The sequence below is a fragment of the Mastigoproctus giganteus genome, chromosome 1 (genome assembly GCF_048544385.1).
Source record: "Mastigoproctus giganteus isolate SK-2022 chromosome 1, ASM4854438v1, whole genome shotgun sequence".
NCBI classification, from domain to species: domain Eukaryota; kingdom Metazoa; phylum Arthropoda; class Arachnida; order Uropygi; family Thelyphonidae; genus Mastigoproctus; species Mastigoproctus giganteus.
This window is the reverse complement of record NC_143575.1, coordinates 218,812,054-218,830,580: the sequence shown is the minus strand read 5'-3', so window position 1 is coordinate 218,830,580 and position 18,527 is coordinate 218,812,054. Positions and strand designations below refer to the sequence as shown.

General features: G+C 38.6%; 1 protein-coding gene across 4 annotated transcripts in view; it reads left to right on the top strand.

The window, feature by feature from the left end:
- Window positions 1-18,527, top strand: part of HPS4 (Hermansky-Pudlak syndrome 4 protein) — a 264,255-nt gene that overhangs the window by 38,657 nt on the left and 207,071 nt on the right. The gene's annotated exons all lie outside the window — the stretch shown is intronic.

Here is an 18,527-nt window from a genome sequence, read left to right as displayed (position 1 = left end):
TTCATAGTGAAAGACTCAACGCGGTTTCCAAATCGTGTTGAGGCTTTCACTTTTTTTCATTTTTTCCAAATCTACCAACATTTCATCTTCGGAAAGTTTATTTAATATCTTAGTTGTCTTATCCCCGCCCGACTGTGCTACTGTCTTTGAGTACTGTGCAAAATATCGGAATCACTCAGATATTCAGCTATTGTGGCCACGTAAACATAGACAGAGAAATTTATTGAAATGCGTGGATCACTCACTTCTCCGAAAAACATATGACTTCTTATCGGAGTAAAGGGGAATCACCACACAGGTTGACCAGAGGCTATTATTATGTCGGGAAGCTTCTTAATCTGGCGCGCTATCGCCACAGATGCTGGTGTGCCAAATAAATCCCCAATTAACCAACCAACCAATCTTCTTACTCCTCTGATTGGCTATTGAAAGCATATTAACCAGTGCTACTTCTCGGAATATGGCTGCTTATGTTTTACAGACACCATTAACGTTGTGGGACAGTAATCCTTTCACCCTTAATTCGTGCCTTCTAATTACGTAAAGGCCAGAGGTAAGGACAATCCTCACAAAGTTGTCTATCGTAATCTGTTCGTTCTACTGAAATTATTTTAAATCTTTTTGTAGAAACCAAGGGGAATTCAAAAAAATTCCCTATGAAGAAGTTCGTTAAACAGAGGTCCGACTGTAATTAACTCAAAAATGAAACAATTTTAAAATACATAACTAGTCGATTGTGCCATTAAAATGCTGGGGATGGAGCCCCGCTCGCCCCACCATAGTTCCGGCTCTAGGTACTCAATAATTAAATTCAGGATTTCATTTGTAAAATAATCGCTTGAACAGTGGTTCAAATGATTATTTCAAGCGATACCAAAAAAAATAACAATGGGCTCTCGTGAGCTGAGCCCAATATAGCTCACCAATTTTTTTCAGCCTGGACTGTACTTGTTAACAGGAGAGACTGCTTCTACAGGGATGGGATACATTTAAATAGAAAGGGTGCAAGAATATTTGCTGATGCTATCGAGGCAGTGTTAGGTAGGTCGGAAAACTTATAGCTTGGGGGGATACAAGGACTAATAGTTTAACAGTAGCCGTAGGCAGAGGTGAAGGTGATTCTTGCACAACTTCTATTAGAATAAGTAGCGACCTGGAGCGAGGGGTGTTGGGGGTTTCAGGAACAGATGGCAGTCATCGTGAAACAGGTGGGTATATGGGATGTGTTAGAGTAACTAAGAATAAGAATAGGTGCATGTATACCAATGCTAGAAGTATAGTAAATAAATTTGATGAATTTGAAGTGTTGGTCAAGACATCAAAGGCGTATATTGTTGGGATATCAGAGACATGGTGTCACACAGATATAAGGAATGCCGAACTGGAATTTGGGGAGTACAATGTGTACAGAAAGGATAGACGGGATAGGAAGGGAGGAGATGTTATGCTGTTAATAAAGAAAAACATAAAATCAAAAGAAGTGCATCCAGTTGATATAGATGAACAGTGTACTGTTGAGTCAGTTTGGTGTGACATAAGCACTGCGAAAGCAAAAATAAGAGTAGGAGTGTGTTATAGGCCTAATGACTTGAATGAATACAATGAACAATTGTACAGAGAAATAGAGTGGGCTAGTAAATCGGAATGTCTTATAATGGGGGATTTTAACTTCCCAGTTATTGACTGGAACTTGTGGGTTGGGCACTCACACACTAGTCGGACTTTTGTGGATTTATTGGATGATTGTTTTCTGCAGCAGCATGTTCGAGAGGCAACCAGAGAAGGTAATACTCTTGATCTGGTTATCAGCAGTGATCATTCATGTATTAGGAATTTGCAGATAAAAGAACCACTAGTTGGCAGTGATCACAGTGTACTGACGTGGGATTTACTTAAAGATTTAATTACCATCAGGGGTAAAGGAAAGTGTTTTTGCTTCTGTAAAGGCGAGTACAGTGGTCTCCGACAGTTTTTAAATTCTGTACAGTGGGATCAACTTACGATGTTACCAACAGTAAATTCTAAGTGGGAAGTATTCAAGGAATTAATCGTGGAAGCTATTAAAAGTTTCATACCTATCAAGAAATATTGTTCAAGGTTTAGTAGTAGTAGTAGTGACATGTGATGCAAGAAAGCAAATGTATGAGCTTATGCAGCATTAGCCAAAAAAAAAAAAAAAAAATCGCACCATTCCGTCCAAATGCCTGTCCAGTTCCTCCTTAAATTTATTCAAGCTATCAACTTCCACAACGACAGATGGAAGTTTGTTCCAGCAATTAACCAGCCGCTGGCTAAAGGCAAATTTTTGCACATCTATTCTACATCTGTCTTTTCTTAATTTGAATTTATGCCCCCTTAGGTTCATAATCTGAAAGTGGAAGGATCCCATCAGAATTCAGCGTGCTGAACCCATTCAAGGCCTTATACACCTCAATCAGATCACCGTGCAGGTGTGTAGTCTCCAGCCACTGCAATTTGCAGAACTTAAGCCTCTCTTGATAAGAGGATTCCTTCATTCCCCTCACCAATCTTGTTGCCCTTCTCTGTACACGCTCAAGTAAATCTACATCCTTCCTAAAATGAGGCCTCCAGACCTGTACGCAGTACTCAAGGCGTGGCCTGATCATTCCCTTATACAGAGGGATAATCACCTCCTTTTCCCTGCTAGAAAAATTCCTATATATCATTGACAAAACTCCATGACCTGCCCTGGCACCTGTCTGCATTGCTCAGAAAACTTCATATCTGCCTGCACAATTACTCCCAGGTCTTTTTCATTTTCTACCACCTTAAGTGTAGTACGACACAGTTGGTACGTTTCTCTGCGGTTACTTCTACCCATATGCAGTACTTTGCATTTGTCAAGGTTAAACTTCAGTTGCCACTTCTTAGCCCCTCTACCCAAATTATCTAGATCCTGTTGCAGTAGCACACTGCCATTACTGTCATTAACAACCCTGCGAACCTTTGTATCATCTGCAAACTTCGACACTAAGCCTGATATACCTTCATTAGCATTAGCATTAGTAGAGGCATTTGATGCAAGAAAGCAAGCTTATGCAGCATCAGCCAAAAAAAAAAAAAAAAAAAAAAAAAAAAAACACTTCCACTTCACCCCTCTGTTCGTTCAAAATACCTGTCCAGCTGAGCCATAAACTTATTTAGGCTATCAACCTCCACAACGAGGGATGGAAGTCTGTTCCACCAACCAACCACCCGCTGGCTAAAGGCAAATTTCCGCATGTCTATCCTACATCTGTCTTTCCTCAATTTGAATTTATGCACTCTCAGGTGATTATTCTGAGCTAGAGGAAGAATCCCATCAGCATTGAGCATGCTCAAACCATTCAAGGCTTTATACACCTCTATCAGATCACCTCGCTGGTGCCTAGTCTCCAGACACTGTCATTTGCAAAACTTAAGCCTTTCTTCATAAGAGCACCCCTTTGTTCCATTCACTAATCTTGTTGCCCTTCTCTGTACTCGTTCCAGCAGCTCTACATCCTTCTTGAAATGAGGCCTCCAGACCTGTATACAGTACTCTAGATGTGGCCTGACCATTGCCTTATTCAATATGATTGATATAATATCATTTATCAATATCATTGATAAATATACAAAACAACAGTGGACCCAACACCGAACCCTGTGGGACTCCACTAATAATATTAGTCCAAGAAGAGCAGCACCCATTGATTACCACCCTCTGTCTTCTCGCACTTAACCATCCTTTTATCCATTGTAGCAACTTACCCTTAATACCATTCTGCTCCAATTTGTACAATAGTCTTCCATGCGCAACAGTGTCAAAAGCTTTCCTGAAATCCAAATATATGATATCAAAATTATTTTTTGCATCCAGTTCCTTTGTAACCACATCATAATATCCTATCAAATTTATCAGACAGGACTTTCCCTTAACAAACCCATGCTGTGTCTGAATTATTGCTGTAGTCTTGTCTAGAGGATCCTGCAATGCATCTTTAACCAGTGACTCCATTATTTTACCCGGAACAGAAGTTAAACTAACTGGTCTGTAATTACTCGTGTCACCCTTCGATCCTCCTTTGTGAATTGGGGATACATTTGCACATCTCCAGTCCGTGGGAACCTCCCCTGAGTCCAAGGATGCTCTCATAATTATGGCTAAGGGTTTGCTTAGTTGCTTTGCCGCCTCCTTTAATATAACTGGATAGATCCCATCCACCCCAGGTGCTTTTCTTACGTTTAACTTCAACAATTTCTCATCCACTTTGCTCTCAGTTATTACAAAATCATTAAGTATCCTGCTACAATTTGATAACCTTCTGCCATTTTCAAACCTGAATAATTCCTCATGTGTGTTATTGTTATTTGGGTTTTTAGGAGCATTAGCAACTAAGGCCATATTGCTCCAGGATATGCGGTGGTCATTCCCTGACATTTCCGTCATCCTCCGTATTTGGTGGTGACGGGCTCGAACCCCGGTCTAATCAAGAAACGTGTGCTACGCACTGCTGCTCCTTCCCACCTGGCTATGGAGGCGCCACCTCCTCATGTGTGAATGTAGATGCAAAATACTCATTCAGTTTGTTTACTATCTGAGCAGGATCATCAACAGTCGAACCATCAATGTCAAATGGACCAATCAGATTCATCCCCTTCCTTTAGGCCTAAATGGTTGTCAAATGAACTAATGAGACTCGTAACAGAGAAGAAAAATGCATGGGATGCATATAAATTATCAAGCGACTCAGAAGCCTATGGCAGATATAAGTTAATCTGTAATCAGGTCACAAAGGAGGTTCGGCAGGCGAAGGCAGATTACGAGAAATCCTTGGCAAAAGATGCTAAGAAAAACAGCAAGGATTTCTTTACTTATATAAACTCTAAAAGGAAGGGGATGAATCTGATTGGTCCACTTGACATCGATGGTTCGACTGTTGATGATCCTGCTCAGATAGCAAACAAACTGAATGAATATTTTGCATCTACATTCACACGTGAGGAATTAAAAAGGTTTGAAAATGGCAGAAGGTTATCAAATTGTAGCAAGATACTTAATGATTTTGTAATAACTGAGAGCAAAGTGGATGAGAAATTGTTGAAGTTAAACGTAAGAAAAGCACCTGGGGTGGATGGGATCTATCCAGTTATATTAAAGGAGGCGGCAAAGCAACTAAGCAAACCCTTAGCCATAATTATGAGAGCATCCTTGGACTCAGGGGAAGTTCCCACGGACTGGAGATGTGCAAATGTATCCCCAATTCACAAAGGGGGATCGAAGGATGACACGAGTAATTACAGACCAGTTAGTTTAACTTCTGTTCCGGGTAAAATAATGGAGTCGCTGGTTAAAGATGCATTTGCAAGATCATCTAGACAAGACTGCAGCAATAATTCAGACACAGCATGGGTTTGTTAAGGGAAAGTCTTGTCTGACAAATTTGATAGGATATAATGATGTGGTTACAAAGGAACTGGATGCAAAAAATAATTTTGATATCATATATTTGATTTCAGGAAAGCTTTTGACACTGTTGCGCATGGAAGACTATTGTACAAATTAGAGCAGAATGGTATTAAGGGTAAGTTGCTACAATGGATAAAAGGATGGTTCTGATGGGATCCTTCCACTTGTTCAGATTACGAACCTAAGGGGGCATAAATGCAAATTAAGAAAAGACAGATGTAGAATAGATGTGTGGAAATTTGCCTTTAGCCAGCGGGTGGTTAATTGCTGGAACAAACTTCCATCTGTTGTTGTGGAAGTTGATAGGTTGAATAAATTTAAGGAGGAACTGGACAGGCATTTGGAGGGAATGGTGTGATTTTTTTTTTTTTTTTTTTTTTTTGGCTGATGCTGCATAAGCTCATACATTTGCTTTCTTGCATCACATGCCACTACTACTACTACTACTGGTAATAAACCTAATGAAAACTGCCCAGCAGGTCTTAGATTGCAAAAAGCTGATGCCTTGTTGGAATATTTACTTTCAGCATATCCTCGAAGATGTTATTCCTGAACATCCCTGGATTTAATGTACACTTCCTTGTGATAATTTCTTGCTGAGATGGGGAAAAGGCTGCCTGCCAAACAACAACTTACAGCAACTACATGAAGCCCACACTTACTGATGGCTCCAAAACAGATGAAGCTGTAGGTGATGCAGCAATTTGCTCTACCTTCTCAGTAGCCATGTCTTTTCCTACAGAATGCAGTATCAGTACAGCAGAATTGTATGCAGTAAAACTAGCCCTAGATAATATAAACAAGCAGCAATTCAAGTAAGCTCTTATATATACAGACTTCTTAAGTGCAGTCACTGCCTTTCAATCTACTACTTCTCACCATCCCATTCTGAAACAGATGTGGTCTCAGTTATGTCAATATCAAATATCCAATCAGATGGTCACATTCTGTTGGATCCCTGGTCATGTCAGCGTTCCATGAATGCGTGGATTATGCTGCTTAACATCCCGAAAATGGCACATTCTGCCATCTAAAAGTGCCATACACTGATTATAGGTCCATTATTAAAACAGCATGTAGGAATTAATGAGCTGAACTGTGGCAAACTCTAGTCAATAATAAACTATTCCAGATTAAAAATGAACCTCAACTGTGGACTTCTAGATTCATGAGAAGCAGGCGAGAAGAAATCATTTTGGCAAGACTCCGAATCGGTCATTCCTATATAACTCGTGTGTTCCTGCTTATGGGAGAGAACCCTCCTCAATGTTGCTTCTGTCAATCCCAATTAACAATCAAACATATTCTCATAGAGTGCCCTCAATATTCAAGTATCTAAAATCCAGTTTTTGCTCTCTATCCAACTTTCAGGAACTTTTGACTTTACAACAGATACTTTGCAATAATGCAGATTTTGAAGCTCTGTTTCAATATTTGATAAGCATTAATATATTTAATTGCCTCTGATAACTAAATTATAAAAGTTTCAGTCATAAATTAATCATGAACAGGCACAATATGGCCCAGGAGGCATTTGTGCCAAAAACCCCTCAGAACAACAGCAACCAAGTATATAATTTTATTTCAAATTAGGGAAACATGCATGTGAAACCTGAAAAATGTTAAAAACAAATTTTGGAACAGACTTTACAGAGGTTCACAAATTTTAGTGGTCTGCTTGTCTTTCAAAGATGATCCTGATTCCCTACCCTTCGACTTCAAAAACCAGTGATTCAGTCACTTGTTTTCATGATCAGTGGATCAAAATTTAATTATCCATGAAGTTTCTAGTAAAATTGGTTTTTCTTATGGCACATGTTAGTCAGTTTTAACTCAAGATTTGGGAATGTGATGCTTTTCTACCAAGTGGCTCATATATGCCAGGGCCTTCATTAATGTTCTGCTGCTGACCACACTTTGTTTCTTCCGTCATTATTAGTGATCAATCATGGATGTATGGCAACAACCTGGGAACAAGGCTCAGTCCTTTTGCTGAAGACGTCGTCATCTCCAAGGCCCAAAAAAAAGGAAGTCATTGGCAATTAAATGTGAATATCATGATGCATGATGAATAGCATTGTGAATTTGTCCTGGATGATCAAATAGTGAACCAAGGATATACAGAGCAGTTCTATAGTGATTGTGTGATGCTGTTCAGAGAAAATGGCTTCAGGGAATTGGACAGTGTCCCTACTCTTATGGCACTTTCTATTCAAGGATTTCTTGCAAAGTATTCCATCACTGTGGTTTCCAATCTGCTGTACTTAGCTAGGTTTCATCATCAGCCATTTTTAATCCACTGCAGGATGAAGGCCTCTCCATCAACTTTCCAGTTCCTTCTGTTTTGCACAATGGCCATCCATTTACTACCCACAAACTCGTGAATTTCATCTGTCCATCTCCGTCATTGTCTTCCAGATTTTCTTCTAGTTCCTCTTGGGTACCATTCTGTTATTCTCTTAGTCCATCTGTCATCATGTCTTCGAGCTATGTGTCCTGCCCAAGACCACTTTAGTTCTTTAGTTTTGATAAGAATATCCTTTACTTGAGTTTGCTGCCTAATCCATATGTTTCTCTTCTTATCTAACAGTCTGATTCCCAATGTAATTCATTCCATTCTTTGCTGTGTAGTTCTCAGCTTCTCTTCCATTCTTTTGGTGAGGTCCCAAGTTTCACTTCCATAGGTCATGGTGGGTATACTATACATTGGTTCATTATTTTACATTTCAGACAAATTGGGATATTGCTCCTCAATATATGACCATATTTCCTGAATGCTATTCATTCGAAATTTATTCTTCTCTTGACTTCCAGCCATTTATCATTATTACAGCTAATGACTTGTCCCAGATAAGTATATGACTCCACCTTTTCAATTACTGCTCCTTCAATCATAATTTTCTTTTCTGTGGCATACTTGTTCATCATTACTTTTGTTTTAGATATATTCATCTTCAGTCCAAAATCCTTACTAACTCTGCATAACCAATTAAGATTTTCCTCTAATTCTTTGGGATCATGGCTTATGACCACAATGTCAGCCGCAAATCGTAAATGGTTTAGGTACTCTCTGCTCACATTGACTCCTTTCTGCGACCAGTCTGATCTTCTGAAAGCTTCAAGGGCAGCAGTAAACAACTTCGGAGATATTATGTCTCCTTGTCGAACTCCTTTCTCAATTTTAAATTTTGCTAATGTCTTTGTCTAGTCTAACAAAGGAGGTAGCGTTCTCATATATTTTCTTCAAAATCATAATATATGGGGTATCTATGCCTTGTCTTTCCAGTGCCCGAAACATTGCCTTATGCTGTATGGGGTCAAATGTTTTTTCGTAATCCACAAATGCCAGGCATAATGGTGTTTTATATTCATTTGCTTTCTCCATTAGCTGTGATATTACATGAAGGTGATCCATAGTTGAGAATCCTGTCCTAAAGCCAGCTTGCTCTTTCGATTGATTCTCATCAAGTATTCTTTCTAATCTGTTAGTAATGACCTTTGTGAACAACTTGTAGATGTGGTTTAGCCCCTTGTTACTAGGTTTAGCCCCCTGTAATTTTTTTTGTTTCCCAAACTCAAAATCCCCGAAAGGTCACATATTTGGAACGACTGAGGAAATTATTCAGAACATCACCCAAGAGCTATTACAGATGCCAAAAGAAGCCTATCAGGAATGCTTTGCAAAGCTGTAGAGACACTGGAATCAGTATATACAGTGTTACAGAGACTACTTCAGTAAGCTCGATCAGTTTCTAAATATTAGTTCAGCCTCTGAATTCTGTGATCCTGCTAAGTGTGCTTAAAAAATGCAATCTGAATCATCAAGGTTCTGAATTAGTGAGGTTTTACTGTATTGGCAGTTTGAGAACTGCCAATACAGTAAAACCTCATGATGATGAGATGAGAAATGAGAAACCTCATGATGATATACAGATGAGAGAATCTGATTTTCCTCTCCCTGGGTGCCAAGCGTTTCTGTGACCAAGCAATTTTCTGAGTTCTATAAAGCGATTCAAAGCGTTCTCCTTTAAAGGAATCACTCTTCTCTTTAAGTTTCCCGTTAGTTTCTCTTAAGTTCTTTAAAAAAGCACAGTAGACTTCATTTTACAAGTTGTAAGTTAAGTCAGGAAAGAAAAGATACTTTTCCTTTTATTTTTATTAGAGTTACTAACCCAACTAACCTAACAACCACTTGGCCACTCGTGGCATTACTCCTGCCTCTCCGTGGCAGGGCTGGTAACCTGAGTGGGAAAACCAGCCCTCAGGGCCAAGAGGAGTACAAAATGGACAAAGAAACCTTTCCTCCACTTGATCAGTTGAGATCACCTACTGATAAAGACCAACCCAATCATGACTCCTATCATAATAAAAGACAAAAAACAGATCTATTTCAACAAGATCACCCACCCTTTCTCTTTCATTCTGTATCAGATTTTCCTGTTAGCAAATTATCCCCATTTCTAATCCAGAAATGCTTGGAAAATGCTGCAGGATCACCAAAGATGGTAAAGCGATTACAGTCTGGAGATCTGCTGGTAGAAACAATGAAGCCAATACAGAAATATTATTGAAACTGACTACATTTTGTGGAATTCTCTTGAAAATAATGCCCCATGCCATTCTGAATACATCTAAAGGAGTTATAGCAGAGTGGGACCTCATTAACATCTCAGAGAATGAAATTGTGCAAGAATTGACAGATCAAAGAGTAATACACACAAAAAAGAATATTAATCCAGAAAGATGGAGAATTAAAGCCAACATGGAACATAATGCTGACCTTTAGTACCCAGACTTACCAAATTAAACCAGATTATAGGCTGAATTGCAAAGTCAATTAGATAACAGGGAACTGTAAAGCAAAAATGATTAAATTAATATAAGGAGTAGTAGCCAGAAACAGGTATGGGTGTGTAATTTTGTTAATAGGTCCAAAAAAGGGGTAAAGAAATTATGAAATTACAATCTGATGTTAGCTAATAGTAAATATTGATACATAATCAGGTATTTAATCAGGGGACTATACCTGATTATGTATCAAAGACTGCATTTCTATACTTGTCAATACCTGTGAAAGAAAAGCAAATTTAAGAATAAAACTAAGTGAGATCAAATAGGAAGTAAAGCAAATATATCTTTCACAAAAATATGGACAGGGTTGTGAAAGATATATCGCTTTACTTCCTATTTGATCTCACTTAGTTACTCATTACTCCTTATATTAATTTAATAATTTTTGCTTTACAGTTCCCTGCTATCTAATTGTCTTTGCAATTCAGCCTATAATTTGGTTTAATTCATTGTATCACATAGGATATTCACATTCATTCTCTCTTTCTCATGCCTATAATACCTCCTATCTCTGCTATCCTTCTCCTATTAGTTATGGCATTTTGGGTAATTTATGTATCCATCTTAGCACTTTTTAACAGACTTGTCAGTTCTATCTCACACATATAATCTTATGTATCCTTTGTTGCTGCTTTGTGAACTCAGTGCATTTGTCATATCATCTTTATATTTATTTCCATTATTATTTTTATCTCTCCATTACCATTGCACTTTTCAATCCTTTATTTTACCTATTTCATATACAGGAACTCCCCGACTTACGTAAGAGTTGCATTCCGGAGCGTTACGTAAGTCAGAATTTCCCTCATGCTTGTGCAGCACTCACAACTGTGCTCGCCGAATTGATTGAATCAAAAAGAAATGTTCGACGAATATGTAAATAGAATAATTTATTGTATTTATTCAATTTTTTATCTCATGTGCAAGAAAAATTACAAAAGCATGCAATTTAAAAACATTTCAAAATTATAAAATTACAAAAAAAGACAGGAGACGGGCATAACATCAATAAGTTTTATCTCTCGAGCATCATTGCCAGAATTGACAACTTCAGCTGACAAGTACGCTGCTGCTACTGAGGTTGAGGGTTGTGGAGATTTAGAGGTCAGCCGCTCAATCTTATGAAAGAACATATTAATGGATGACTAGTCACAGTTGCTTTTTTATTTTCATTGTATATTTCTTTGTAGCAAGCAAGCATATTATTCACCCCTTTGTTAACTTTTAGAATTGTTCGCTGACAGGATCCATCTTCTCAAACCTCACTGTTGCCGATGCAATTGCCGATGAAATGCCATTGCCATCTCTCTGGTGATGAAGCATCTCGGCCCTCATTTGGTTCATCTTGAGCATCGTCAGCATTTTCTTCTTTCACTATCGCTGCCTGCAATTCGATAAGTTCTTCGTTAGATAATTCCTTTTCTTCCTCTATTAACTCCTCCTTGTCTTTGGCATCAACCTCCAACTGAAGTAGCTCTGCAATCTTTACAATCTTATCTGTAATCTCTTCGTATGATTCATCTTTTTCAAATCCTTTGGGCATATTTTCTTCCATGAAACATTTAACCAACTTTTAGTAATAATTTCCGCCCAGTCCTTATTAATGTTTAAGATGGCGTGGTAAATATTGTAAGATTTCCAAAAGTCTCTTAACGTAAATTTTTTCTCGCTGTCTACTGCAGACAATGCCTGAGCAAATGTGCGTAAATAGTATGTTTTAAATTCGAAATAACACCCTGATCCATAGGTTGGATGAGTGAAGTCGTGTTTGGCGGTAGAAATATGACTCTGACGTTCAAATTGAAATAATCTAGATGCATAGGATATTCAGAAGCATTCTCTAACAGAACAAAATCTTGAAAGGAACATTGTTGTCTTTACAATAATTTTCAACCTCCGGAATGAAGCAGCATTTAAACCAATCCTCAAAGAGAGATATTGTTATCCATGGTCTCTGGTTCGATCCGAAATGCATAAGTAGGGTGGCTTTATCGACGTCCTTAAATTGCATGAGGATTTTCAGAATGGTACACAAGCAGTGGTTTTAATCTGTAATCTCCTGCTGCATTAGCCCCAAGCAAGAGCATGGCCCTATCTTTTGAAGCCTTAAAACTTGGCATTGTCTTTTCCTCTTTTTTGGCAATGTATGTTAGATCCGGCAATTTTTTCCAATATAGAGCTGTCTTATCAACATTAAAAAATTTGCTGCATTGAATAGCTGCCTTCATCAATAATTTTTTCCAACACATCACAAAATTTCTCTGCAGCTGCAGAAGCTGCACTGGCGACTTCACCGCATACTTTAACGTTGTGGAAACCAGCATGATGCTTGAACCTTTTAAACCACCGGTTTCTTGCCACAAACTTGGGTTGGGGTTCGCCGTACTTGCCCTTAATATCTTTATAAATACTTGTTGCTTTTGCTTGAGGCCCCGAGTGCCAAGCGTTTCTAGTGATCAGGCGATATCTCTGCGATTATAAAGCGATTTCTAAAGTGATAGTGATACACATTTATAGAGTTTAAAGAAAATTCTCTATTGTACATATATATATATATATATATATATATATAGTTTCTGAAAAGTATCAGCACAAAGAATCCTAAAAAGGAAAGACACCTTTCTTTTATTTATTTTCTAGTTCTACTAACTACTAATCAACTTCCGCTTGGTCACTAGGTGGCGGGGCTGGAAACCTGGGAGGAAAAGCTCTCACTCCCAGGGCTAAAAGGAGCAAACATGAATGATCCAAATATCACAACCACAGATCCCAAAGATCCGACTCCTTTGAGTCGGAAAAATGAGGATAATGAGACAAATGTTACCAAAAGACAAAAAAAGGACATAACATCGCTTCATGCACCTACCTTTCTAGTCCTTCATTCAACATCAGAACAGCCATTGGGAAAACTGTCGCCATTTGTAATCCAAAAATGTCTAGAAAGTGTAGCTGGAACACCAAAAAATGTCAAGAGACTGAAATCAGGCGACATTTTAGTCGAGACAGCCAATGCCAAACATGCAGAAAGACTGCTTCAGATGAGAACTTTTGAGGGATCCCAGTAGCAGTCTCTCCCCATAACAGCCTAAATACATCAAAAGGAGTAATTTCTGAATGGGACCTTATTAGTGTCTCAGAAGAAGAAATTAAAAATGAGCTAGAAGATCAAGGTGTCATTGCTGTGAGAAGGATTAATGTTACTAGAGATGGTATACTTACTCCAACTAGAAATTTGATACTGACCTTTAACACTCCTGAACCACCTACATCGGTAAAGGCCGGATATCTAAATTGTAACATCGGACCATACATTCCCAATCCTCTCCGCTGCTTTAAATGCCAAAGTATGGTCATTCACAAATGGCATGCCGTGGAGTTCCTATCTGTTCCAACTGTGGATCTCAAGATCATACCAATCAGAACTGTCCAGCTGAGCAACCACAGTGTCCAAATTGTAAGGGGGATCATTCCGCCTATTCTAAGAACTGCGAATTCTGGAAAAGAGAAAAGCAGATTCAACGATATAAAGTAGAACACTCCGTCACATACCAAGAAGCTAAGAGAACTGTACTCTCGACTATTTTAAACAGACCTTCCTGTGCACAGGTCATAAAGAATCGGCGTACAATAGAGATGCAAACAGATTTCGTGATTCCCCCAAAGAAGTCTATTTCAGACTGGGCACGAGGTCTACTTATCACATCCCAGCCAAAACAAAAAGAGAAAGTCACAAACACACCACTATCTGTACCTCCAAATGCAAAACACTCAGAAACAAAAGCCATAGAAAAACGTAATATCATAAGCCAGAAGCCAACAAAACAAATGGATACAGAATTGACCAATCAAGCAGAGAGGAATCAGTACTAGAGATTTTTGCGGAAGAAGAGATGGATACCGGCAAACCATATTTTCCAAAGGAAAAACATAAACTTGAAAAGCTTAAAGCAACAGCTAAGAAACAGTCTGACACTTTCTCGAAAACCAAATAATGGGGATTATAATCCAATGGAACTGCAGAGGTTTCCGCACTAATATACATGATATATATGATCTGATTGCACAGCATACCCTGCTGTGTCTTTGCCTGCAAGAAACATATCTCAGACCTCAAGACTCTCGCACAGTAAAGAACTATATCACATACCATAAAGACAGAGTAACAGGCGGCCCATGGTGGTGTGGCAATTTTGGTAAATTCACACATTCCTTCCCAAGTTCTTCCACTAAACACAACCCTTGAGGCGGTTGCAGTACGCATAGCCATTAAATCTCTCATAACCATTATAACAATTTACGTTCCCCCAAACCAAGAATTACAACAACAAGACTTAGAAGATATATTAACTCAGTTACCTCCACCCTTCTGTATACTGGGAGACCTCAACGGACACAGTCGTATGTGGGGAAACACAGCCCTAGACCGGAGAGGAAAACAGATCGAAAAATGGATAGAACAGAATGACTTAACCCTGTTGAATGATGGCACACATACATACATGCATCTTCCATCGGGAAACAGCACAGCTATCGACCTATCATTATGCTCTCCAACATTATTTCCAATACTTGATTGGTCTGTACACAGAGATCATCTCAGCAGCGGTCACTATTCAATAATCATTTCCATGATATCAGGAACCACATGTCAGTCATGTAGAAATCCCAAATGGAATGTAAATGAAGTGGATTGGGAAAAGTATAAATCCATTGTAAAATTAGATGCAGATATTATCAAGCAAAAACCGTTAGATGCAGCAGTACAATATGTAACAAATAAACTAATCCAAGCTGCTGAGCAGACTATTCCAAAAATATCACCACACCTTCCAACACATCCAAAACCATGGTGGAATGAAGAATGTTCACACGCTAAAAGAGAGAGAAATAAAACCTGGAATAATTTCCGAAGATGTCCCACTACAGAGAACCTAGTATTATTCAAAAAGGCACGAGCGCGAGCCAGGTATGTTAGAAGAACCAGTAGCAAAGCATCCTGGATAAAATTTGTATCCACTTTAACAAGTTCCACACCATCTCAAACTGTCTGGAATAAAATCAGCAAAATGAATGGCAGATACCAGATTAATCCACCTCCAATCCTAAACTGGAATGGACAAATCACCGCACAGCCTTCAGAAATAGCCAATGCACTGGGCGAAACCTTTGCCAAAACATCAGCAACCACATCATATACTCCTCATTTTCAAATATACAAGGCAAGAATAGAAAAACACAAACTGAATTTTTCCACAAGAAATGACGAACAGTACAACCTTCCGTTAACTTTCCATGAATTAAAAACAGCTCTGTCGCAGACAAAGCAAAGCACTGTAGGACCAGACCAAATTCACTACATGATGATAAAGGAACTTGACCACCAATCCCAAATGGCATTACTTGAACTGTTCAACAAAATCTTTCTAGAAAACCAGTTTCCAGATAGTTGGCATCATGCAATAATTCTGCCTTTCCCAAAACCGGGAAAGGATCTTTCCAATCCACGCAACTACCGTCCAATTGCTTTAACAAGTTGCCTAGGCAAAGTTATGGAAAAAATCATCAACGCTCGTTTAATGTGGTATTTGAACAGTAATAATCTTCTCGACCCGGCACAGCATGGTTTCAGGAAAAATCGCTCAACACTAGACCTACTTATAAAATTAGAAAACAGTATATGGAATGCCTTCATCCGAAAGGAACATCAATTCATGATCTGCTTTGATATAGAAAAAGCTTACGATACGGCATGGCGTTATGGAATCCTTCAAAACCTATACCTCCTTGGTTTACGTGGACATCTTCCTAAATATATCCAAAATTCTTGCAACACAGGACATTCTAAGTTAGGCTGCAGACAATCCTTTCAAAGGTTTTCATCCAAGAAGGAGTGCCTCAGGGTTCTGTGCTTAGCACTACCCTGTTCGCTATTAAAATAAATACAATAACCGAGCACATTCCAAGAATCATTGACGCAGCTTTATACGTTGACGATTTCAGCATTTCCTATCACTCTCAGAATATGCGAAGTATAGAATGGCAGCTACAAGGAACAATAAACAAAATAAGCAAATGGGCTCAAACAAATGGCTTCCGGATTTCCACACAAAAAACTGTGTGTATACACTTCTGTAGAAAACGAAACCTACACCCTGATCCTGAATTGAAACTTGACGGACATATTATCCCAGTAGTACCAAGCATAAGATTCTTAGGACTTCTTTTGGATAAGAAACTAACATTCCTTGATCACATTAAACAACTCAGGCTTTCTTGCTTAAAGAAATTAAACATTCTCAAAGTTCTTTCCGCAACAACTTGGGGAGCAGATCGATATACACTTCTCAAACTTTATCGATCTATAGTTCGTGCCAAACTAGATTATGGAGCAGCTGTTTACGACTCGGCTACACCAAGTGCTTTGAGATGGTTAGACCCCATACACCACAGTGCACTCCGTATAGCACTCGGCGCTTTTCGAACTTCACCTATAGAAAGCCTTTATGCAGAAGCCCATGAACCTTCATTACAGCTTAGGCGACAGAACTTGTTATTGCACTATGCTGTCAAGATAAAATCTATCAGTGATCATCCAAATAGAGATTTTCTGTTTTCATATAACTGGGAAAACATATACTAAGCCCATCCACGGATGAATCAACCTGCCAACATCCGTCTGAAAGATTTACTACTAAGCTGAGAGCTTGATTATGACAACATAGTTACTGCAATTGCACAGACCATTCCACCATGGTGCATAGTTCAACCCATATATGATATGTATTTTCAAACCTGGGGGAAAAACACTCTATCCAGAAAAAACTACCAGCAGTTATATGCAGCATACAAAGAACAATATCCACATCACACTTTCATATATACAGATGGGTCTAAATCAGAGACTTGTGTAGGAGATGCAATTCATTTTGAGGATCGTACCTTCATCCAACAACTCCCAAAAGAATGCAGTATTTTTGCTGCTGAATTACAAGCCATTTCAATGGCTATAAACCAAATCAAACATAAGCAGATAGCAAACAGCATTATTTTCACGAACTCGCTTAGCTCTGTTACTGCCTTGCAGAATGCAAATACCAAAGGACATCCAATCCTACAACATATCCAATTTTCAGTATCAAAGGTATTACAAAGAAATCACAATATCAGATTCTGCTGGATCCCAGGCCACACAGGAATAACTGGAAACGAAAGAGCAGACAAAGCAGCAAAAGAAGCTTCCACATCTGATTATGCCTTTCATACAATGCCATATACAGATTACAAGTCCTTGATCCACCAAAGCAGTATAAAACAATGGCAAAAACACTGGCTAGATCAGACTAACAACAAACTTTGCCTAATAAAAGAAAAACTTTGACCATGGTCTACTAGCTTCCGATCAAATAGACAGGAAGAAGTGATTCTCGCTTGATTGCGAATCGGGCATACACATATGACTCACTGTTACCTACTCAGAGGTGAAGACCCGCCTCAATGCCAAAACTGTCAAGTTCTGCTGACTATACATCACTTCATGGTGAACTGTCCAAAATTTCATAGAGAACGTCAAAGAGCCTTTCAATCAATAATGAATAAACAAAACAATCTAATGCTTAAAACAATTTTAGATGACCGGCCAAATATAACCGAAGTTTTCTCCTTCCTTAAGTTAACTGGATATTTTCAAAACATATAAAATTAATAGTACACCTTTTATAGAGAAGCTACACAAATATATATAGCAAAGTCTTGGTTCTGCCATAAACCACAAGTAAAGTGAAAAAATGCTGATATACGAAACTCTCCTACCTAGGCTAGGTGCATTATAGCCTAAGCTGCTCTTGCGCCAATAGCTTTCAAATAACAACAACAACAGCTTTTGCTTGATTGGTCATTAGACTCAGGGACACTCTCTTCTGAATCTGATTTTCCATTCATATTATTAACAGCTGTTCCATCTTCAATATAACACATGAAACCTGTTTTGTGATCGCTGTTGATCTTAAGTGCATTGATCCTTTGACATGTTCTTTTATACGTGCACTGTCCCTTAAAATAGTATACACTGTTGAAGCAGCGAGACCTCATTTCCCTGCAATAGATGACAAACTTTGTCCTGCTTCGTACTTCTTAATCATTTTCATCTTCATTTCTAAATCAATTTTGTTTCGTTTCCTGGCACTACCACCACTTGCACTTTCTGTTGGTCACTTTCCCTTCATCG